The sequence below is a fragment of the Gallinula chloropus genome (assembly GCF_964237585.1).
Source record: "Gallinula chloropus genome assembly, chromosome: 9".
In the NCBI taxonomy this organism is placed as follows: domain Eukaryota; kingdom Metazoa; phylum Chordata; class Aves; order Gruiformes; family Rallidae; genus Gallinula; species Gallinula chloropus.
This window is the reverse complement of record NC_140094.1, coordinates 14,592,640-14,616,469: the sequence shown is the minus strand read 5'-3', so window position 1 is coordinate 14,616,469 and position 23,830 is coordinate 14,592,640.

The following is a 23,830-nucleotide window of genomic DNA, read 5'->3' as shown; positions in this document are numbered from 1 at the left end:
ACTTATTTAAGCTGTCTGGGAAAAGAGGCTGTACATAAAAGACGATTAGTTTTTAAAGCACTCCAGGGTTGGTTTCAGGGAAAGTTGTTTTGTTTTAACTTGTTCTTGTTGGGTTTGTTGGTTTTCCCCTCCCTTAGATAGGAGACATAAACCGTAGCTTTTAAATAGATGAATGCTGAGAATAAAATTACCAAAGACTTCTTTTTAGAAAGGAAGGCAAACCAAGTACAGCACAGTCCTATAGCAGTCATGCGATGATACTGAGATACCGGGCCAAATTCTCAGTGGGTAGAAATCAATATACCTCCGGTGAAGTCCACGAAGAAACATCACTTTGCACAAGCTGAGGGGCTGATAGCTACATATATATTTTATCTATCTGTATGCAGCATTAAAAAAGAAAAAAAAAAGGAAAGAAAAGATAAAAGCACTCTTGAAAGTGAATGAAGTTGATTCTTAGGGAAAAAAAAAGCGGGTTTTAGATGTTGAATATTTAATTTGCTGATAAAAGGACCCTGATTTCCTGCATATAGCCTCCACAAATAAGAAAAAAAAAAGAGGGGGGGGGGGGGAAGGAAAAGAAAGGCACATCTTAAAAGGGAAGCAATGAGCAGAAACTGACCTTTCTGTGAGCAAGCAGATGAGAGAAGGTATTTGGCTAATCCCAGCTGTCGCTGATTGGTCAGACAGAACCGTGTTGAAAATGTCTCCATCTGGGCTAATCTGCTCTCAGTTGGATGAGCTGAGGCCTTCAGAGTTAACCTGACATTTAACAATAATTACCCTTTCGGATGACCCCGGCCCAATCTCCTGCTCTCTTAGAAATCTCTCTTTTTTTGTGTGTGCTCCCAAACCCCTTGACTCTTGTGTTAGAGATAGCTGAAAAGTGATGATACGATAATGAGATATGCTATACAAACATACGTACACACGTGCACGCGCGCACGTGCACCAGTATGCACGCGACCTCCCATTTCAACGTGCAGCCTGTGGTGATTGCTCCTGTAATGTTTATCAGATCCCCGTGGCTCACAGGAGGGGAGATATCTTAAAAATAAAGGGGGGATAATTTCCCAAATTAAAGAGTAGTCATGCTTGCTTGCTAACCTTTGTGTGAAAGCTCTACGTTTCTTTCTGGCACTTTGGAAGTCTCTTATCTGTGGCGAGGAGAAATGGTGCATGGAAATAGGTTCAGATAGAAAAGCAGAGTTCAGAGGTCGCAAAGGCTAACCGTAGATGAAATGTGGCTATTTCTTTTTACCTGAGGCTGGCTTCATCTTTTCTCTGAAAGGTCATTGCGATAAAACAAAAACACATCTCAGGAGGGGAATCATTTATCTCTGGTCAGGTTCTCCTTTCCATTCTGGTACTTTATTTATTTTTCTCATCTTTTGACCACATTTCTCCCGGTGTCACCTCCTTCCTGAATGAAGTCCAACGTTTGAGTTCTGGGTGCCCGTAGAAGTTTGGCCTCATTATACTTATTGTCCCTGGTTTAGTTGGAAATCACGTCCAGAAACTTGGATGATTCCCCAAATCACTTTAATCTGTTGGTGATGAGCTGAAAAGTTGGAGAAAATAGCCATGCTAATGGAAAAAGAACAAGGACAAGTCTATATGATAGGAAGCTCATTTCCAGTGCCTGATTTATTTCATATCGCCGTTGTGACCATACATAAATCTTATATCTCTACCTCAGTTTCTTTATTTGTCCATCTAAGATGATAATAGTCACTTCACAAAAGTGCTATGAGATTAAATTTAAAGCACATTGAATTTCTTAAATAGAAGACAATTAAGAAGAACTATATATTTATACATGGTATATCCTCTTACACCTTGGGTTGGATCCAATAACCAGCCTTAATTACAATAATTATGACTTTGGTCACAGCCAGAAGCTGGGACTGAAGTGAGGGAAATCAGGAAAAGTGTTTAATCAATGCCCTCAGAAAAACTTCTTGATTTCCAAACGGTTCTCAGCTGGAAATTCAGGTCCAAGTTGATGTCTTGACTTTGGACCTGCAAACAGCAGCTGCATTTGGAATCAGGGTTACAGGCAAGGGTGATATTTGGTTTTTTGGGTTTTTGTTAATTTATTCACTGTATAGTTCTTTTTTCTAAGTTATTTCTTGTCCAGAGGATGGATCCCTTGGGATTTATGGGCAGAGTTCCTTTGACTGTGAAACTACTGGGAATTATCTGGCCTGCAAGAGAAATCCAGTTCTGAATATTTTCATGATCCAAGTGAACCATCCATTTCACTGAACAATGTTCAAATAGTTATCACTTGGCAAAATCTCTGCTTATGCTTTTGCCAGCTAAGCAAACAATGGCTGTTTACTTGCCCCACACCCTACAGTGTCTGCAGTGGCATGTGGATGAGCTCAAGTTCAGAGACTGTCAATCTGAGATTTTATCAGTTTATATGTCAGGTGTGAGATCTTTTTTTAAAACTTTGTTGTAGCCTGCTGTCTTTCCACAGGAAAGGGTTTGTAGTGTGGAATTCCTCCCTTGCTAGTAACTCATTAAGAGTAGTAATCTGTATTCTAGTTCCACCCGTGCTTAAAAATAAAAATTATTTATTTGATTTATCAAAATAAAATTAGTCAAAGGTTTTCCCTTTATATGTAGTAAAATAACTCCTTTAGTGGAGTTCTGATCAGTCTTCATATATTTTCTTAGATCACAATGTGTTTCAGCACTGGGAGAAAAGCGAATAATTTTCCTGTATCAAAAAGAAGAGTCTCTCTTACAAAAACCCAACCAAACAAATAAAAAGTTCTTGCAGTTCTTCTGGAAAAAGATGCTTCAGACTGTGCTACAAACTTTCTAGAAATCTCTAGGTCTCCTTTAGAAAGGGAAAAAAAGCTTTTTCCATAACTTAATGTTTCTTCATGGCTGCGGCTGTGATATGTTGAGGTAGGGACACTGGCTGCAACCTTGACACTTAAGCTGCAGTGTTAAAGGTGAACTTTATGTGGAAGAGACTTTGGTTTGGGAGGTATGGAGCAATCTAACACATGGGCATCTGCTCACCTATCATACCTGATGATTTGTTCTGCAAAGTATTTTAGCGTAATGCCCAGCCAGTGTTTTCTACCCTTATCCTCGAGACTGAGGTCAGATTAATTTCTGTGTTGATGATCATAAAGTTAACTACACAGGCATGCTAGAAGAAGCTTCATTTTTTTTTTCCCCCAGCCTGAAGAAACAGCCATTTTGGGATGGTTAACAGATGCTAAAGCTTTTCCTCAGCAATGGGAAAGTGTACAGTTTTGTTTTCCACTAGATACTATTCAGCTGTCAAGAAGATAAGTCCACAGTGTGCTTAAGCCACAGTAAATTGTTGTTAAATAATGTCACCCATGTCTGATCAGCAAGCTCTTGCCCTCATAAGCAAAAGCAAGTATTCTCAATAATTAGGCTTCAGTAGGACTTGTCTAAGCAGCATGAGATCCTATTTAAGGTATGTCCATTTTGATTCTTACAGTTTATGTATCTGTCCTTTAGTCTGTCTTTGGAGGATGTCATCAATTATTACACAGTAAAAAACATACTCAGAGATGCATGGACATTGAATACATAAGTAGACTCTCTTCCTTATTCATATTAGGCATTGCTTTATGCCCTGAATAAACCAATGTAGGGAATGAGATAAGTTTTGTTCAACCTAGGAGGAGCACAGTTTAGCCCTTCAGTTTAACATGAAAGACAAAACTGACTGTCTATTCACAGCTAATGACACTGTTTGAATGGTAGCCTCAGCTGGACAGGAGAAGTTGCTGCACCTTGTGAGCAGGGGTACCGGGGTGGTATCCAGACCAAACATGCAACACTCATTCCTCACAGCAATAGAAGTTCATCATGGCTTATTTCTGTTAGGTCATGTCAGTGGTGGTTTTAATAATTCACACAATTCTCACATCTGAAATGGAATGATAATATCCGTGATATGTTTTAGTGGATTGGCTCCTTTAAGTGTTTACCTCTTTGTCGCACAGGAGCTATATCCCTTGACAGTGTAATTGAACCAGTGTTTTGCTTCAGCTGATTTCCATCCACAAACTGTTTTGGTGTTCAGAGAAGAGATCACCTTAAACCATTGAATTCTCCACTTTCACAGTCAATTAGTGATGGCTGCCAATATGGAGGAGGGCAAGGGATATGGGCTGCCCTTGAGAAAATGTCATACTATGCTGATGTCATAAAATAATAATACTACATACTAGGCGTCATTACTTTTCCTAGTCCATAAAGGCAGCCAAGCACCGGAGCTACTTGGCTGTACTGTTTACACAGGCTGGGTCAGGTAAAACTCTGCCGCAAGTTGAGCAGCCGGTGCCATTTGGACAGTCAGAAATCTAATACCACAAGGTTAGAGTTTATGGCATTAGTCTTCCTATTAGCCAGTCCTGGTCCATAGTCTGTGTAAACTGGCCCAACTACTTTGAAATCAACAGAGCTAAGTGGATGCACGGTGTTACTTCATTTTTATACCCTGTGAGAATCTGGCCAACCATTTCTCTGTGCATCATTCAAACGTGGATATATATACACCTATTAATAGCCTATTGAGCTACTCTGAACCTCTAACAGCCTCCGTATTCCCAAGCCTCTAGGAAAATCTGCCTAATCATCACGCAGGCATTAATTAAACCCAGCAATACTCAAGCAGACGGAGTCACAAACACAAAATTCTCTGTTCAGAATTTTATAGGTACTCTCTGTGTAGGATAAAACACAACAACTCCTGGTTAGCCCTTGCCTTGGTTCTATTTTTTTCTTTTTCCCTGTAATATGATCAAAGTAATTAGCTAGATCACACTCTGACACCTATCAAGCTGCAAAGGGGAAATACATATTTTGGTGAAGGCAAAGAACTGTATGTACCCAGACAGATGGTAAACGTGTATCAGTTTCCTCTCGTTCCTCTTTAGTACTTTTTTTTCTTTCTTCCCTTTTAGTTTAAGTCACCCAGACCTTGTCTTTCCAGTAATGTCATAATCAGCAAGCTGAAGGCAAGGCTGCTGATAATTGTTCTTTATGTTGCTCTTTGTTTAGTATCTGATTCAATACATCTGCGTGGACACCATTCCATCACCTTCTTAGTAACAGAGGTGAAAAAAATCAATGGCAATCAGATTACCTTGTTAACAGAAAGGCTAAAGGGCCAGTGTGTTAAGTTCACAGTGCATCACCTTTCATTTAAAACATCTCACTTCTGGGGTTTCTGTTTTATTTTTTTATTATTTACCCTTTATTATTATTTATAGCACCAAGGGTTCCTCAGTATACCTCGACATAATTGCATTAGTCTTCCCTAGGTTAGACTGGACAGCTGTGACATCTTTTCTGAGGGATGCAATGTTAGTTTTGGTACAGCAGCTCTGTCTGCGGGTCCTTGTTTCACACATGGCTCATAAAAAAAGAATCCAGCAAAGTCTGAAAATCTTGTATAATTATATGTTGGGTATTTTTCCTGTTCACATTCTCCTTTCCCCCCTATTCACTGGGATAGACTGAGAGGCATAGCGTGACTGAAAAGATGTGCTGGATAAACAGCTGGTGCTGTGCTATGACTGTTCTTATTAAACGAAAACTAGAGATTTTTTTTTATCAAACTGGAAAAACAAACCAAAGCCAACAACAAATAATTGCAGGATGCAGTGCTAACAACCCGTGATTCCTAGTTTTAGGATTTAGGGGCATGGCTGCAATCTGGACTAAAAAAACCACTCTGATTATATGGAGTTCAGAAACTTGCTGTTTTCCTTTTAAATGACTAAAAAGTTTTACTAGAACCATTCTTCTGACCAGACATAGTTTGCACAATTACCTTTACACTTTCCTATATAACTCAGTTGTGTTCCCCCTGCACCTCCAAGTACTTTCTTGTTGCAGGTGTTACAGAACTTGCTGGTTTGTATGTGAATCAGCCATGTCTCTGCTATGGATAAAACAATTCCTGTGTATTTGCTGGAGACTTTGGCTGGAGAAATCTGTTGTAATCCTTTCTGAGAGATACAGAACAGCATAAACTTTATTAATCAGGCCGGGATATCACAATTTGCTATTGTAAATATGAATGAGCAGAGCAGGGAATGTCTCTTGCAAGCATCTTGTTGTCTTTATTACATGAGTCGTTTTCATGAGCTAAGGAACATTTTAGAGTGGTTTTGAGTTAGACTTTTTAACAGTACTGAGTTTTCCATAGTTTGAATAACAAAACAGGTAACACTGTATCTGTTATTTTGTCTGTCTTCAGAAGCTAAAGTTGTGCTTAGGCAGGTACTTTGTGTACATCAGCTGGCAAAGAATTATGTCCAGCAAATCCCCGAGGGAAAACAAGAGGCAGGATAAAAAAAAGCAGACGACTGATTAAATTCAACAGGGTCTTTATTTTTCATTCCTTGAAAAATGTTGTTCAAGTATCTTTTAGCTCTAACTGAATTCCAGGTCGAATTGCATGTAACTATTAGAGACCTCTTCACCACAGATTCCCACAGCTAGAGTCATTTCAATTAATTAAGTGTTGCAGAGGTTAGTAACGATTTTAAGTTGAGGAATGAAATTACTTTAAGAGATGACAAATTCCTTGTGTGTTTTTCCCTCCTTCATTTAGGTTGTGGCTATCAAAAGTATGATTCTGACAATGACTCAAAACCAACCACACATCTAACAGGCTGCAGTAAAAATCCAGTCCTTTGTTTTTAAGGAAAGATGCAAAAGGGAAGTTATTCAAAACTAACTGGGATGAAATGTTTGTTTCTGCATGTTTTGTCAGTGGTGTAAGTTCGAAAGCAACATAAAAGAACAGTCAGCAAATTAACTATATGAAAAATAGAGGAAATATGGATTAATCAGACCCTCAATGGTGATGAGTGATTTTTTTGATATCTAGTGTAGGCAAACATCTCCCCTCTGGGATCCCAAGCCAGTCATGTTTATTGGGTCTCAGTTCTGATTTCCCTAGTATTTTTCCAGTTGTGAGGTTTGAAGACCTTAGATATGTTCCCTACCACAGACAAACATGCTGCGTCAAGGTCATGAGGAGTAACAACTTTAATCTGGCAAAGAGCATGTACCCAGGCAGCTTCAGTGCCCAACTCCTCAAGCAGACAGGGCAGAATTTACAGCCTCAGCCTGATCCAACCTCCCCATAATTACACAAGCAACCCAACACCCCTGATAATTAGCAGCCAGGCAACAAGTCACTCTCTGGTCCTGCGTAAGGAGGTCTGTTTTGTACCCGGGGTTTTCAAGTGGGAAAAAAAGATTGCCAGCTCTGATGGGATTTCAGATTAAGCTGCTGTGCAGAGAATCAGGATCTGTGTCTGGTTCAGCACAGGGAAAGCAGGAGGAGGGGGGAGACAAAAAGAGAGAATACAGGTAAAGGAAGAAAAGCTCTGGTCCTGCAAAGGGGGGGATCCATGCAGCTACAAGGAGCTGCCTGTGATGTGTAGGTCCGGTTCTCTGCTTGGGTGATCATCTGCTGTGTAAACCAGGGTAACTCCTCAACAAATTCTTTGCGTGTTACATGGTATTTCTGCAACTGATACAGATTTTCACACCCATGGAATGCATTATCCAGCCACCAAAGACAAGAGCAAGGTGTTTAAGGCAGACCTATGGAGGCTGTGATGTTTAAGCATCACATTTTCTTTACACGTTTCAAAGAAGTGGCTGCATTGTGGAGCACCATGTGCTTTGGGGAACCTGTGGAGAGACACAGGTTGAATAAAGGGTGCCCCTCCGCTTCCAGAGCACTATCTTTGAGGGACAGAGTGGGTTCCTCTGCCAACAGAGCTTTGAAAGGAATTTAGGGTTCATAAAGCGAGCTGATGTAGAAAGCATGAGTCTGATTTTCTGTTTCAGGGACCCAGGCCCTCTAGAGCCCCTAACTGCCATGTGCTAAAAGGCAGGAACAAAAGGACATGTTTCTGTGTGAAACCTGCCTCTTCCCTCACTTCATGCCTGCTAAGATGTAGCTTTGCAATGGAGAGGTAAAAAAAAAAAATGCATGTATTTTTCTAATTAACATAAACTACATTAAATGGGGGGTGTGGGGAGGTTTGGGGGTGTGGGAAATGCCTCTTGAATGTGACCAGTGTTTCTGGTTACACCAGGTGAAACCTACTGAGTGCTGAAGCAACCAGTCAAATCTTTTTTTCCCCCTTCTCTTTAACAATGCTGTTAGCTGGGGTGTTAGAAGTTACGGTGAAAAAACAGTGGAAAAGCATCTGTGGCAGTGGAGTTAAAGCTGAATGAGGATGACCTCAAGTAGTTTGTATTAGAATGGTTTCTTCTAGGAAATTAGAAACAAATAGCTCTTATAGAGGGAGAATCTAGCTGTGGGACCTGGGTCTCCAAGCAGCATGGCAGCCTGTGCTGTTTTGCTGCCTAAAATAGGGCTTTTCAGCCAGGGAAGGAAGAGGCTTGGTGCTCTCCATGGAAGTGTATGTGCCAATGCAATATGAAAATGAGATTTATGGCTCCTGCTGGCTATGTCTGAATTGTACATGCCTAGGAAATGGTTCTGGTGCTCCTGGGGTGGAGAGGGCTGTTGGAAATGAGGACTGTAGTGTATTCCTGTCTGTGTCTGGTGCCCTGCATGCTGGAGGGGCCGGGTAGCCCCAGGCACTGCAATAGCTGCCTCCTGCCTTGATGCCCAGCTGAGTTCTGTCCTCACTTACACAACGCCAATTTAGATTTTGACCAAAGATTTAGTTTATTATTAAGGCCATGTGTTTCTCATAACTATGACTTTTGTCAGAACACATGAGCATTAGGGGGTTTTTGTCAAGAATAATGGAAAATTCCCATTGAGCAAGAATCCACTATGTGCTGCCATTAACTTAACTCCATATATCTTTAGGGGTGTGGAGAAGGGAGGATTTTAAATATTTTTAAACAAATAATTTAAAAAGCTTTTTCTTCCCTTAACTTTTCTCATTACAGCTTGATACTAAACTAAATATTTTCATGAAACTTTCTTCTTCAAATGAAAATTAATGTGTTTGTATTTTTACGACCAAGCCACAAATCTTTATATTTTTGGACCTGAGAAAGTGCCAAATATATTTATTTAAACATGAACCAAAGTTAAAAACAGAAGAGGGTTGGGAGAGTCTATATTTGAGCCATAACACAAATTCCAAGATCTTGCAGGCTGAAGTGTAGTGATTACTGTGCCTGATTCAACCAGGGAACTGTGCAGGGGGAAAAGTGGAAGAAAAATCAAGTGCTCGAGACTTTTTCCCCCAGTACAGGGGGATATTGTTGTGGAATTTCAGTGGTTGGTGATGATGTCCAGGCAGGAAAGACTTTAGATGTTTCTTTTGCAGCTTTGTTGCAGTAGTAGTTCAATTGGACTTTAAGGTGTATAGCAGTCAAGCAGGAGAAGAAAGCTACTGTTAGTCACCTTTCTGGATACAAATGTACTTTGATAACTGTTTACAAACTTGATGTATAAGGTTACCTAAGCGTTACATACTTCAAACTTGGCATAGGAGGTCACCTGAGGTAAGGAGACCTCAATAGAGACAATGTGAACCAAGGTTCCACAAAAACCTAATGACACCAGATGGAATTGGAAGACTTAGTGAACCAATAAAATCCCTTAACCATAAGTAGCAATATGGGGGCTGGGGTTCTGCCCACAAGTAATTGCTTAATGGTGTAAAGCACTGCAGAGAAAAGACAAAGTCATATTTTTGTTATTAGAGGAGACAGAAATCAGTCTGCTTGCTTTCTTGTTTGGTTATTCTATGCATTTAAGAGATTAGATTAATAATGGTCTAAACTGACTATGTTGTGGCTGGGCTAATCTTTAAATATGTTCTAGGAGAGTAGATCTGAATCTTAATGTGGGTTTCAGCTCCATCTCACATAGTGGAAATATTCTCACAGTCTGGAAAGCCACAAAACCAACATTGGGATTTCTTCAGTCTCAAAAATACATTGCTTTCCACCCTCCTTTTAAGGGCTCTAGTACACTTGCACTTCGATTACACTACTTTTCAACAGGTACTCTTGCTGCAGTTAAAGGGACTCCACCTTACACAGTTTCACAGAAGCATAATCCTCCAATGTGGTGCCTCGGCCACTCCTGGCTTGGCACCTTTTCAGGCACCAGGTGCCCTTGGAGGATGTGCAGTATCTTTAACAAAGAGGATGCTCTCTTTGGGATGGGGATTATCTGCACACACCTTCTGTCTGATGTGAAGATCCAAGCACACAGACTTCTCTGGCCCAAAAGCAGCTTTAGGGTGGACCCATGGCAAACTGCAGCCTATTTGTTACGTTTTCCATGCATTTCTGTTTATGCATTACTTCCATAAACCTCTGTACTTATGCCATTTCTTGTATCTGTGTGCTGACTTGTGTCATTTGCCTCTTCCTTCAGCTCATTTCTGGATGTGGGGAGGGGGAAAGGCTCCCTAAAGTCACACTGAAAACTTGTTCTAATAAGGTGTTTTGTGGGAAGTGCTTGGGGATCATTTACTGAAAGACCTCATGAAGTGTACTTACTTTGGGGAGGTGTTTAGCTTGCTACCCACTAGCTTGTCACTGTGATAGTTTCTGATGGGAACTTTTTTTCCCACGTGTTAGAGGATGGTATGGTTTTACCCAGAGTGGGTGCATAAGATGAAAAAATTAAATTGATCATATCAAAAATAGAAGATATCAACACTAAGCTTTTCTTTTTCTTTCTGTATGCTGTATATATGGGCACACTGCTACCTCCAAGGAGGAGGAAAAAAAATGATGACCCAAAGATAAGGCAGAAGATTTCAGCCTGATAGCAGTGATTAAAAAGCAACAATAAAATCCATGTAAGTTATGTGGATGAACATTTGAAGATTACACAAGTGCATATCTTTTGTGGGTTGCCAAACAGCAGCCAGGGACACTCAGATGAACGTTAAAACGGTGCCTGTTCCCTTGGCTTAAGGGCTCTCTCAAAGGCTTACCACCATCTTCAACAGCTCAGCACCAGAGAAGAATGAGACTTGAGCTGTCAAAATCCAACAGAGTTATTTTTGCTTATTTTTAAACTTTTTTTTCTCATGTAATATCCCTGACTACCCCAGTGTGCCTACGCATGTCTCTTAAGCTGCCATATTGCACAATGTATTACCATGGTAGGTCAGATTGGAGTTATGCTGCCAATACTATTCCAGTAAGAGAGCTGGCATGAAGAAAAGATGACTGAATTAGTGGCCAATTGGGACATTTTCTGACCTACTCTTTAGGAACCAAGTCCTCTGAACTTTCCCATTATCCTTCGGCTTCATCCTTTTAATAGGGACCAAATCTCCATTAACAATTGAACACCGACAATAAGTGCCATCAGGAAAAGGAAATTCAATTTTAGTGGGGGATGACAGCCTTACCTTTTCGCGCTTAATTGGCCGTATTGTCTCCAAAAGTTAATTGGTTACTTAGTCCAGGTAGTTAGTAAAATGTTTAGCTGCGTCAAAAAGCCCAGGCTCCTACTGTTAATGGGGCATGAAATGGAATGTTTGATACTGCAAATAAAATCAGTGATATTCAAGGATGTTATGGTAGGTAATGCGTTGAAACTGCCATTTAATGGGTCCTGGAAGATTAGGGTAGTGTCAGCTGGAACCGCCCGGTCTCTTTTCTGACATTGTTAGTTGCCTCTTCATTTACTTAACGGCTGTCTGCACTGATTACATAGGCATAAAACTCCCTACAAAAAAACAACAGAGACACGCTCTATTAGCAGTCCAATTAGAACTATTTGCATATTACAGTTCATTTCTGCTTAAGTGAATCCCTAATACAACTTTAGGAAAAAAAAATTCTATTGTCATTTAAAAAAAGAAAAAAAGACAAGAAAAGGAAGGAAAAGCCTTAAAGGTGATCTCTTCTCTACCTCTTCTTTCTGGATAAATTCAGTGAAGGTCCATAAAAACTAAGAGGTGGTGGGGCAGTCTAAAGACAGGAGATTTCTTTTGCAGCCTTATATGATCATGACTTTTTAAATATATCAGTATATTCATGGCAACTTTTTACATGGCTGTTGTGTAAGGGTTTTTTTTTTCTGAGATTTTCTTTTTTTCTTTAAGTTTTCTTTTAAAATATCCTAAGGTAGATGTTAGATCAACCTTCACCTTGGGTTTCTCAAGCTATATAGCTAATGTGTCTAAGAATGGGCCTCAAGAGAAAGCACACTTGATGCTGTGCAGTTCACCTACCCCATTAGCAAACTGTGGTAAACGATCCCTCCCCTCTGCTCCCACACCTTTAGAGGCTGGAGATAGTAGGGCAGTAATACAGCCTTCCTGCTCCTCTTTGAAATACTTCGGTGTAAATTTGAACCCTCTGCCAAACAGAATAGATGACTTGGTAAGGAACTGGGATGGGTAAGACAAATGCCTTCGAAATTATCAGAACTTCAGAGGAGTTTTCTCCTGCAGGGAATAAAAGGACTGAGATAGAAGTGGTGGTGGGTGTTTTCTGGAGTCCTCTTTTTACCCATCTGTAGAATGGGAGCAAGAATAGCAGTAAGACCAAGTCACTGTGGGATTTTTGCATAAGTGATACCTGTGCTTTGGGATCTCAGGTGCAGCTGCAATGGCAGAGATTGTTCTCTTATAAACAGTGAGTGAACTTTCATGTGGAGCCCTTCAGGACCCTGAGGTGACTGTTTCTAAAAAAAAACCCCAAACAATATTACCACTAATAACAGAAGGAAATAATTTCTAGTCTTCCTTTTAATTTCAACTTTTGTGTAGTTTGCTGAGCCTGGTGAATTTAAAGGCCTTTTTTAAGATGATAATTACAATTTGTGCACATGCTTGCTTTACAAAGTGGATAGGCTGCTTTTCCTGTGGAATAAAAAGGCTGATTCCCCCCCACCCCTTTCTGTTAAGCGCTTTTTCTGGGACCTCGCTGCCACAAAAACCTGGGGACTGACAACCAGCAAGAAGCTTCTCACCTGCCTCTTGGTTGGCTGAGATGTAACTCCAAGGGTCTCGGAGCCGGGCTGGCTGGGTGGAAAAGCTGAGTTGCTTGATTGGTACTTGGATTAGAGGCACCTAGAGGAGCCCAGGGGAGATCTTTGATGTTCAAATGCTAATGTAAATACCGACAGAGTTATTTCCAAAGCTCGCACAGCTCAATTCCTTTTTACATGCAGACCTAATTTCACAGGTCAGCCAACCCACCTCCGCTATTATCTGGATTTAGCGATTAATAGAGGATTTCAGTAGTTGACTGTGACAAATAGTGACTAGGGAGGGGAGTGGAAAACTGTTCTAAAACAAGGAAGCTTTTTAACAGGTCCTTCTCCCCAAATCCATTATTTTTTTTACTCTGACTCATAAACAATCGCAAACAAACCCAGAACCAAGAAAATCTCTCAATGTAAAGAGCAAAATCCTCTGTTTCCCTCTCCTGCAATTCCTTGCCCGTGAGAGGACTCGCAGTGTGCAGTGTGTATTGTTTTTATGCCCTGTTGGGTCCTTTGTATCCAACCTCCCGCTTTATATCTAATGCTCATTCACACTTACCAGAGATGAGTATTGTCGGACAAAACTCCAGCACTAAAACTCCCGCTGCCTTCCTGGGCTGGCCGGCCGCAGAGGGCAGGGCTGTGGTGGGGACCGGCAGTGGGATGCATCCCTCTGCCCCTGCAAATACTCTCTCTGCTCCCCGCCAAGAAAATGGCTTTCTGGAAAAGTGCTGCCTGCTAATAAAACAGACCTAAATCAGTAAGCAGTGATTAAAGGTTGGGCAGTGCTTTCTGCTGTCGTTACTTGAATACATACTTTTCTCCCAGGCATTTAAACAAACAAACAAACAAACAGAAACCCCCCTAAAAGAAGGAAAAAAAAAACATTCTAAGTTATTTTAAGGAGTATTTTCTTGCAGATTAGATGAACGAATGAGAAAAGCAATTCTTGGGAAATAGTCATTTTCTTTCTTATAAAAAAAAAGCAATGGCGACCAGAATTGCCTTTTTAAATAAAACATCAGCCCAAGAATGCAAACTCTACTCTGTTTATATTCAACCTCTAGTCTGGCTTGTCTTTTTTTTTTTGTCTTTTATTTTTTCCTTCCCCTAGTTCAATGTCATGCCTAGAGAAATAGCGATTCACAGAAAACATGGGATAAATCATTAATTCCAGTTTATTCTACTTTTTATTTACAGCAAGGATTTCTTTACCACTGAACTGCATTGATCGCTGGGGTGGGATTATTTCATTGTTAGCATGGGACTAGTTGGGCAGCGCTGTACTCTGTGAAGGAAGGTGGCTCTTTTGGGTGCAGAGGGATTGTATAAAGGCCTGATGGGTGGCATGGGAGTCCCTGACACTTTCTGAGAGTTATTCTGCAAATAACTCCAGATGCAGGAAACCCTTTTACCTTTTCCATTAATCCATTTAATGTAAATTAGCAGAGACTTTAACCATTTTAAATAATCTGCTGGATTACTAGTTACCTGCTAAAGAAATCTGCTAATTTTCTTGTTAGTTGTAGTGGTGATTTGATTTTGTTTCTCTTTGAGTGAGAGTTGGCAACTCAGGTTGCCAGTTGCACTTTGTGTTTAGGATTAGATTCCCTTCCTAATTCTTCTGGGATTTCCTGTGCTGAAACAGAAAATATTTGTAAAATTTTGCTTGTGTGGGTTTTTTTTAACTAACACCATTTTAAAAAAAACCCAAAATTTTGCACTGAAAACATTTGCCAGAGACTTAAAAAAAAAATCATGAACATTTATTTTTTGTTACCAGCTAAAATTTTGCATCACAAGAGCTGAGGTGTACACAGAGGAGCAGTTGTCATGGTTTAGCCCCAGCCAGGGGCTAAGCACCAAGTGGCCACTTACTCATTCCTCTTCCTCCACAGTGGGATGAGGAGGAGAATCAGAAGGAAAAAGGTAAAACTTGTGGGTTGGCATAAGGGCAGTTTACTAGGACAGCAAAAGAAGAGGAAAACATCAACAACAGTACTTATAAAAGAAGTTAAAAAGCAAGTGTATTGCAACTTGCTCACCACCTGGGACTGATGCCCGGATGGTCCCCAAGCAGCGAGCCCTCCTCCCTGGCCAGCTCCTCCTGTATACGCTGAGCAGGAATTCATGGTATCGAATGCCCCTTTGGTCACTTTGGGTCATCTGTCCTGGCTGTGTCTCCTCCAGGTTCTTGTGAAAATTAACTCTATCCCAGCTGGAAACCAGGACACCAGGGTTCCTGTGAGCCAAGAAATTTGCCTTAGCAAAGGGAATACATGGGCTGAGAAGGTCTGGAGTCAGCTGGAGCCAGGAAATGCAGTGTCACAAGAAAAACAATTTGCAGGAGTCCTGCAAATGTAAATGGATATATTGACATCTCTGGGTCCAAGTAGAAATCTGAGGCTGGGTCATTCTGTCCTGATTTTGTGCCTGTCTTTTAGGGAGTCTCAGAGCTGTTTTGTTGTTTTGTTTGTGTAACAGAGTCATCTTTCCTTGGTCTTCGTTTGCTTCATGTGGGACTGGAGCTTGACTCTGAAGCTCTGGCTCTGAAGCACCCTTGTCCTGAGCTGGCGTTTAGCAGCAGGATCACGTTACTAATGAGTACATGTTTGAGCACAAATAAAATAAATACATTTTATAAAACTCAGGCCAGTTTCAAATATTCAGGCAGCTGTCTCTGCCAGTCACCTGCCAGTTTATTGCTTCAAGTCCTTTCCTCTAACTTAAACTCCTCTTTTCCCCTGCTCAGGAATCAATTACTTTTGTTGTTCCTTTTTATTTACTGCTTTGGCTGTACACAGAACCCTTCTTGGAAATCTCTTCTTTCCCAAGTATGGTACTTTGGCACATGAAATTCTGGCTGTGAAAAAAAAACCAACCCCCCCAACCTAATAAAAAAAACACCACCACATGACATTTCCAGTATTTTTGTCCTGCTGGAAAGGGGGGAAAGAAAAAAAAAAAAAAAAAAAGAGAGAAAACTAGATTCATTACTTGTAGAAGAACTGGCAGAACAAATCTCTTAATTAAAGAGAACAGAAAGTTTGGGAAAACATATTTCAGGCTGCTTTTCACATTTGGGTATGTCCTTCAGGACCTTACCTGGTACTGTTTGGGAAAAGGGGGCAAAAGAAAAGAATTGTTTGTTTATTTGTTTGGTTTTCCTTTTTCTTGGTGTCTTTTTTTTAGGGAGGAAAGTTGCCCCATTGAGAACACTGCTTTACCTCCAGGCTCCAGACCACAACATGTTCCTTACTTCCACAGCTATTTTCTGTAGTAACTTCAGTTCCATTTCTACCTAACAAGCTGTTCTAATATATGTATGTGTGCACGCTCATAAAAATAAATACATTCCCTGCTCTTCGTAATTGCATCGGCAGTTCCCAAACTTGTTGAAACACAGGCTTGTTGTTAGCTCTCTGAATTGACTGTGAACAACTGTGTTTTCATGAGCCATCCTAAATCTTTGTAATCAAAGTGGTGATGGAAACAATGCTGCCATTGACCATGCTGAGCAGTCTCTGAACTTTACAGACCATTTGAGTACATCTTCCAGCCACCCTTCTCTGATTTCTTTCCTTTTTAAGTCACAGAGAATGCTCATGCTTTCTTCTGTTTCATGACAAATCCCCCACACCCTATGATCATCTTTTTTTCGCTCGCCCCTGGGCTCTATCTAATGCTTCCACATCTCCCTGCTTAACGGGGTGTCCAGCACACATCCCAGGGTTGCAGGTACACTTACAACAGAGTTTTGGCAGACAGGAGCGCTTTGAAGCCAGCGGTGATTTCATGCACACGTATCCAAAGGCATAATTTGACCCCAAGGAAGCCTGCAGTTAGACATGGATAGCAAGCATTTGATTACCTGTGTGCACCTTTAATTATATCAAGGTGCATGTAATTAAAAATGAAGTGCCTGTTCACTGCTACGTTACTCCATTTCATGCTGGAATAATTGAAACGAGCAGGATTGTGTCCTGGTGAAAGTGGTGTAAAACCACAGTGAGAGGGCTGTAAAGGTGTTATCCAGTAAGTTTTGGTAGAGTTGGTGATTCAAAGGTTCACACCTTGCGGGAAAGTTATCTTTCTCTATATCTAACAGAAATCCATAGGATGAGCGCACACACCAGCACGAGCTATGGTTTCATCATTGATTAGCCAGTCTCATGACCTTTTCAGTGAGAGAAATAATTGGCAGTTTTAACTAACAATAAATTGATCCCATTATTCAGTATAGAATATTCCCCTGATTTCAAAAGGGATGCTTATTAAAGAGACCAGCTACTTTCTATCAGTGTCATGCATATGTAAGTAAGCAGGGCTATTATATGCCATCTATGACAATAGCAGGACAAGTCATAAACACAAACATTCACACACACAGCCAGGTCTCCAAAGCTCCTGTTTGCCAATTACAGTAATGCTGATGACATATCTAGTTTAACGCACACAGCATTAAAATAGTCCCCGCTTTTCTAGGAAAATCTAATTACACCAAGCCCAAGCACTCAATCAAACCTGTTATTCTGTGGCTAAACAGCCCAGTGTTAATGCAATTTGAGGAAATCCAGGCCGTGACTGGGAACGTCATGTATTAACAATATCTAATGGGAGCTCCCGTAGGTAAATGAATATGCTAACAAGCAAGGTCGCTGCTAAATCTAATATCTTTAAGCTGTTTAATTCCAAACAGTCCCTTAATAAATCAATTGACCGGGAGAGCTGATGCCCCTATCAATTATTCAAGAGGGCAAATAAATATTTCAGATGATTTGATAGGAAGGCTAGTGCTGGTCTTATAGAAAGCTTTGCATTTCATTAGCCTCTTGCTAAAAGTTTTATAATGTGCGGAACAGTGGTGGTTTTCCTTAATCTAGAAACCCCAAGCATGGGGAAGAAGAGACTGAGGTATCCTGCTTCAGCCACGTTGTCTGCCAGGGCCTCGATGACAGCTGACACGGGAAGAGGTGGGAATAGCATCAGGCTTCCTAGTGACAACTTCTCTTAGCCCAACAAATGTCGAGAGGAAAAGCAGAGCACATTTTCATTTCTGGGGAATCCGAAAGAAAAGTAATCTAAAGAAGCTGGGATTAGTGGTTAATACCATGTGCCATGCTGCCTTTTGTAAATGGAGGAAGTCATTTGTGTTTGCATTGGATTATTTGTGTGTTTATGTTAACGCTGAGCCATGATTCAGGTTTGCCAAATGCAATTCCCTTGAAGGAAAAGCAGAGTTATTAAAAGAGGTGCTGCCTGTAATTGATCTGCTTTAAGTAAGTGAAGCTTGCAAAGTGCTTTAGGTACTTGGATAGAAGAAGCCAGCAGTGCAAAATATTATTCTATAAGAGCAAAGTATTATCATTGTATCTGAAAAATTGCTGATCATTGAAACATGTGGTTTATTATAAAATCAATAAAGATAAAGTTACAAGAGAAAGGGAGAGAAAATGTACCTGTCGCTGAAGAACAAAGGAGAGGGAAGTCCCTGAGGAAGCTTCTTGTTTAAGTGTGTGTAAATTTGCTTGCCTCTGTCCAATCCATTTATACCACTAATACAGATTAAAAGTCAATGATTACTTATACAAACATTTCAATTTATGAAAAGAAATCTGTGTAATAAAAAAATAGTCTCTTGTTCTGAGTGCATTGCTAGATCAGCGCATGAATCTCTGTCTCCCCATGATGACAAGTCAGGCTCTGCATTCCTTCCATAGCTTTGCCACCCAAAGTGACTCTTCCATAGAGAGTCCCCTGTAGGAACAGGTTGAAGAAACAGGCTTAGGATGTAAGTGTAATGGCACCAAACTTGTCAGCACTGAGCCTAAAGCTTCCCATCAAGTCTCATTGGTATGAAGAACATAAAAAATTAGTTTCTTGGAACATCTGTGGAGCAAGGAATTCTCTGCCCAGCATGGTGTTCTGCTTGCAATGGTGCAAAGTCCTCAGTCCATGTGGCCTGGATTCATGTGCTGATGAGAAATGGGAGTTAAATCCTGCTCCCACTGAGTTATAGCTTGGATGAAATTCTCTGCAGGGTTGTTTCCAAAGGTTTTCTCCCCACTCATGGAGCCCTGCATAAAGGATTTTCTAAAGTATGAGGGAGAGGAATTCCAGCTACAGAAGTCCCGCTGGTAGGAAGGTGGTTTAAAAATTAGATGTAAAGAAAGTTTTAAAATCATTTTGGACATGTAAGAAAACACTACACTTTCAGAAGCTTGACTTGAAAACCATCTGACACTCCAGACTGGGTCCTCAGCAGAAATAGCCTGACTTACGCCTCCTCTAGAACAGGCTCTTGGTTTCTTCTGCTTCTTCTCCCTAAATAGCAAGATCCATATAAAAATCATTGAATGAGGATCTTCTATGGCAGCAGTTTTACATTGCAAATTACTCAATGAGGTATGAAAGAGACATCTCGGCTGTGCAAAATCGTAATTTAAATGTTAGGTTTGGTTTATTTTCAGCTTCATGACTCAATGGAGTAGATCCTCTGTATGGAATTGAAACTAAAATCTGATCAAGTTTAAAATCAGATTCAGGGATTTCAAACTTACCATCAAGTAACCTTTTCCTTCATCTCAAAATGCCATGTTGTCATGTGTATGCTGAGGCTGTGTGCCACAGAAAATTGCACAGCAAAGTGGGAAGGGGAATTACCCTGTGTTTGGATAATATAAAAGTATTATAGGATATTAAGGCAAGGTGGAATTATTAACTAAACATAAAACTTGAATACTGGGAAGCTTTTTTAAATTTTAAGTCTAGTTTCTACTCGTTTAAAAAAACACTTTCAGGAACAAAATCTTTACTCATATGAGAATATATGGCTCACATAAATACATGTAAGAGTAGGTCTGTATTTCTGTTTTCAAGAGGAAGCACTTGTTTAACCTCTTGCAAAAGCTATTTTTATTAGAGGGGACAGTATCCCTAGCAATTTGTTGGAAAAACAGAGGTAAAGCCATGTGGGAAATTGCTGGAAGAGGTTTTGTTTTGTGGGGTTTTCTTCTTTTTTTTTACTTTGCCTTAAAACAGGAATTCTCAAAACATTTTCTTTAGTTTCAGTTCATGGCAGGCCTTTGAGTTTCAGTTATCCATGAGGACCTCAAGGGCAATATTGGTGAGGATTTGGTAAATATTTGGTGCAGAAAATTATATGCAGTTCTTTATTGCATTGAATCTTGTGTGTCTGGACAAGGATTGTGGAGGAAGTACATCAGTCTGGTCTAGCAATTATCAAAGTCTTCATGTTTCTTTTACTCTGATAATTTCAGACTTCTATGAAGGACAGGGTCTATACTAATGGGTTTGTCCACCTATGCTCTTCTAGACTAATTATATGCAACCATGCTGATTTGTCAGCAAAGCTTCTGCTATTAGTAAGAGTTGTTTTGAAACTGTGCCCCCTCGCAGAAGTACATGGTGATGCTGCTGACGTCACTTTTGTCCTTTAGTTCCTTTTTTTTTTTAATAAATAAAATATAGAGAGAATAATAACGAGAAAGTGTTCATCTAACTCATTCACAAGGTTCTACCTGCCATCCCTTATGCTCAATGAGTATGTGAGGGCACTGTTAGGCATATGTGCATGTAAATTACCTCTAACTGCACATCTCTATTATAGGCAATTACACTAATGTGCTGGAATGATACATTTAGTGTCTTCAGAAGATAGAAGCTGGGTGGAGGGCAGACTGATTTGAAGATCAATCTGGATGAAACAAAGAATGGTATTTATTTGGCAGACCACTGGGGAGAGCTGGCTAAAACTGCAGAATGAGATAACATTAGCCATTTGATAAGTGAGGCTTGCAATTTAGGAGTCTTATTTGCTTTTAATTTAAAAAAAAAAAAGGAAAAAAAGTCTGTGGATTTCTAGGCTAAGATTAGGAACTACTCCTGTCTATCTGTATAATAGCTATCTCAAGCAGTATGAATTGGCAACAAGGAAATGTGTCAGATATTGGAGTTTGACCTATCCAGTCAGTGCCTTTATTCAGGTGTCAAAATTTAGGTTCCCTTGCTCATACAGGTTAGGCAGAGCCCCTGCAGTGACTACCTGTGAGCAAGAACATGAGATGCCAGCATTGTCTGTGCAGTTTGCAGCAATCCTACAGAGTTTTTCTGTTTGGACAAGGGGAATTCAACGTGCTTTCTTGTCTGTGCTTCACCACTGTGACTTTAAACTCTTGAAATGCTCTTTGCCGGACAATTTCTGTTGGTTAAAAAGAAAAAAAGCTGAAGAAAAAGAAGCTAACCTCATAACAGCAATACTTTTTGGTGGCATTTGTTCCATTCTGGATACTTTTCAGTGTTGGGCAGAGTTCAGGGGACTTTATATTGGTGCTTGAGTCTCAAATACTTTACTTTTAAGTTATGAGCAGAAGATTCCTCTACAGCTGCTGTCAAGACAGAGTACTGAGGTGTGGAGAGAGAAATTTCCAGATTACAAATGCTGGCTATCCCCAGGACCTTTTCTTCCAGAGTACCACTGTGATTATGGGCTGCTTCTGGTACTCATTCACATTCTAGCCTTGCTCCTACTTTCATTTGTGTAGAAACAGGGGGAAGTTGCCTGAAGTTAACTATGAGGGTTGAGTGAGGCAACATTGCCTAATATTAATAATAGTGCACGAATTTTCTATTTTTATAAATGTTTTGCATCAGGTAAGTCTTACAGGAAGCTTGGGATAGAAAGTTTTTATACTCTGGGTTCCTATTTCAAATAGCCTTATTATGTCAGTGACATATCAAATATTTTTATCTGATATTATAAAATGTCTTGATCAGACCACCCTAGGCAGGTAATTCATCCTGCTGAAAGCAGTGGGAGAGTCTAAGTGCAGGAAATGGGCTCACGTCGATGCTTTGTGAAGTGAGGGAACAGTAAATAGGAAAAGAAGTAAGCAGCCTGGTTGCCTTTTACCTCTGTATTACAACAAAATACTATCAGTAGTTTCCATGGTAGCTTAAAGAAATCCTGAACGCTACGACAGGACGCACTGCATGTACTGTGATGGTCAGAAGCGATGATGGTCGTCGTGATGAGTCGTTTTGATAACAAGTGTTTGGTAATCCTGACTGCTTGGGGGTGACAGAAGGAGCATGCTTCAGAGGGACACTGGCCGATGAGGTGGTACAAGGGCAAGGGGCACAAGATCAAATGATGAAACAAGGTTGTGTGCATTTGTGGGGAGAAAAAAGAAAGGGTGGATGAAGGGAAAAGAAAGACAACTCTGATCCCGATGTGAATAAAAGGCTGAATACACGCTTTTCAAAGAACTCAGTAAATATTATATCAAGGACCAGTTTTTTACAGGGATTTCACGTTGTATATTTGGCTACACCATGAGGGGATTACTTCCTGATGCTTAATAAATGCAGAAAAGAGATTCAAAGGGCCACGCATGCACACACACACACACACATGCATGCAACTTAGATGTCCAGCAGATAAGTGCAGTATTTTGTTTACAAGGAGATATTACACTGGAAATCCTATTAGCAATCAGACAGTCTGCTGCCTGGATTTAATAAACTTCAACCAAAGGAGTTATTCAGGCTGGCATATTAACCCCTAAAGGCTTGCTTTTCTACTGTAGGTGCACCCCCAACTTCCCACTGTGGGCAGAAGGAGGGTTTTGCCAGTCAAGGTGTTTAAAATCAAGAGACAAATTCATGGAGACTCCAGATAGCAAGATTTTATTGCACTTCCACCTGCAACGCAGCGATGCTGGTGCTCCTTAAATAACGCCTCATGATCATGAAATCTCCCCACAGTCCCAGATCTTAGTCCCATGGCATTTGGCATTGTGAGAAGGATAGAGGGCCGTATCCCTTTTCTGGGGAGCAAGGCTGTGATTTAGAAAGGGGCTGTAGCAGACAGCCTCCATCCCCTCAGCGTCCGCCTGTGTAACACTCGCTGCACCATCGTAGCTTAAAAAGACAACAAGCAGATGGAGAACGGGGAAGTAGGATGCAACACACACAAATTAAAAAGTCGCAGATGTGGTAGACGCATATCCTATTAGTTCTGTCTAGAGTTGGTTGAAAAATGCAAGGGATGAAAATTCAAATGGCTGCTGAAAAAAAAATATAGTGTTGAGGAATGTAATCGTTTCAACCTCCTTCTTTAGCTCTTTACCTTGTGTCATTTCCTTCCCATCAAGGCTGAGGATGTACATGGGTAGAAGTGAGAGGCTAGGGGAGGAAAACTGTTTAAAGAATTACAGGATTTGACTGTATGAATCTTCCATAAGTGATACGTTTTAAGAGGCGCTTGGTTTGCTTACATCCTAAAACCTGTTGAGTATTTTCACTTTTAGGTAAGGTCTTCAAAGATCCTGAAATCTATAATCAGACTGGAGATTTTTATCTTTATTATCTTCAGGGATTCATTAAGCTAACAGATAATTTAGGCTCTAGTTCTGAACAAGAAAATTCAGATCTGAATTTTGCTTTGGTCAAGTGTTATCACAGGATCAGAAAATCCTGAAATGATGCAATGACTTAGGTTTTGTTTTTTTCTTTTACTTCTTAAACTCTGTTTTCAGCTTTTCTCTGTCATGCATTTTAAGCTATTAGCAGTGATTACACTCACAGTTTACGACTCTTTCTCTGCTTATTTAAACTCAGCCCTTTCCCAGTCTGCATTTCTAACTGTATGTCTTCTCATGAGGATGAATCATTTAGCACCACCACTCTGATTTTCACTCTCTTTCATTCTCTATGAACTGAGGGGTTTTTGACAAATTTTGATCCTTTCTGAAAATACCTGGCGTAGTTTTATAATATTATTTATTTTTATAGCCCAAAGCCCAGCAGGTGAAGAAAAAAAAT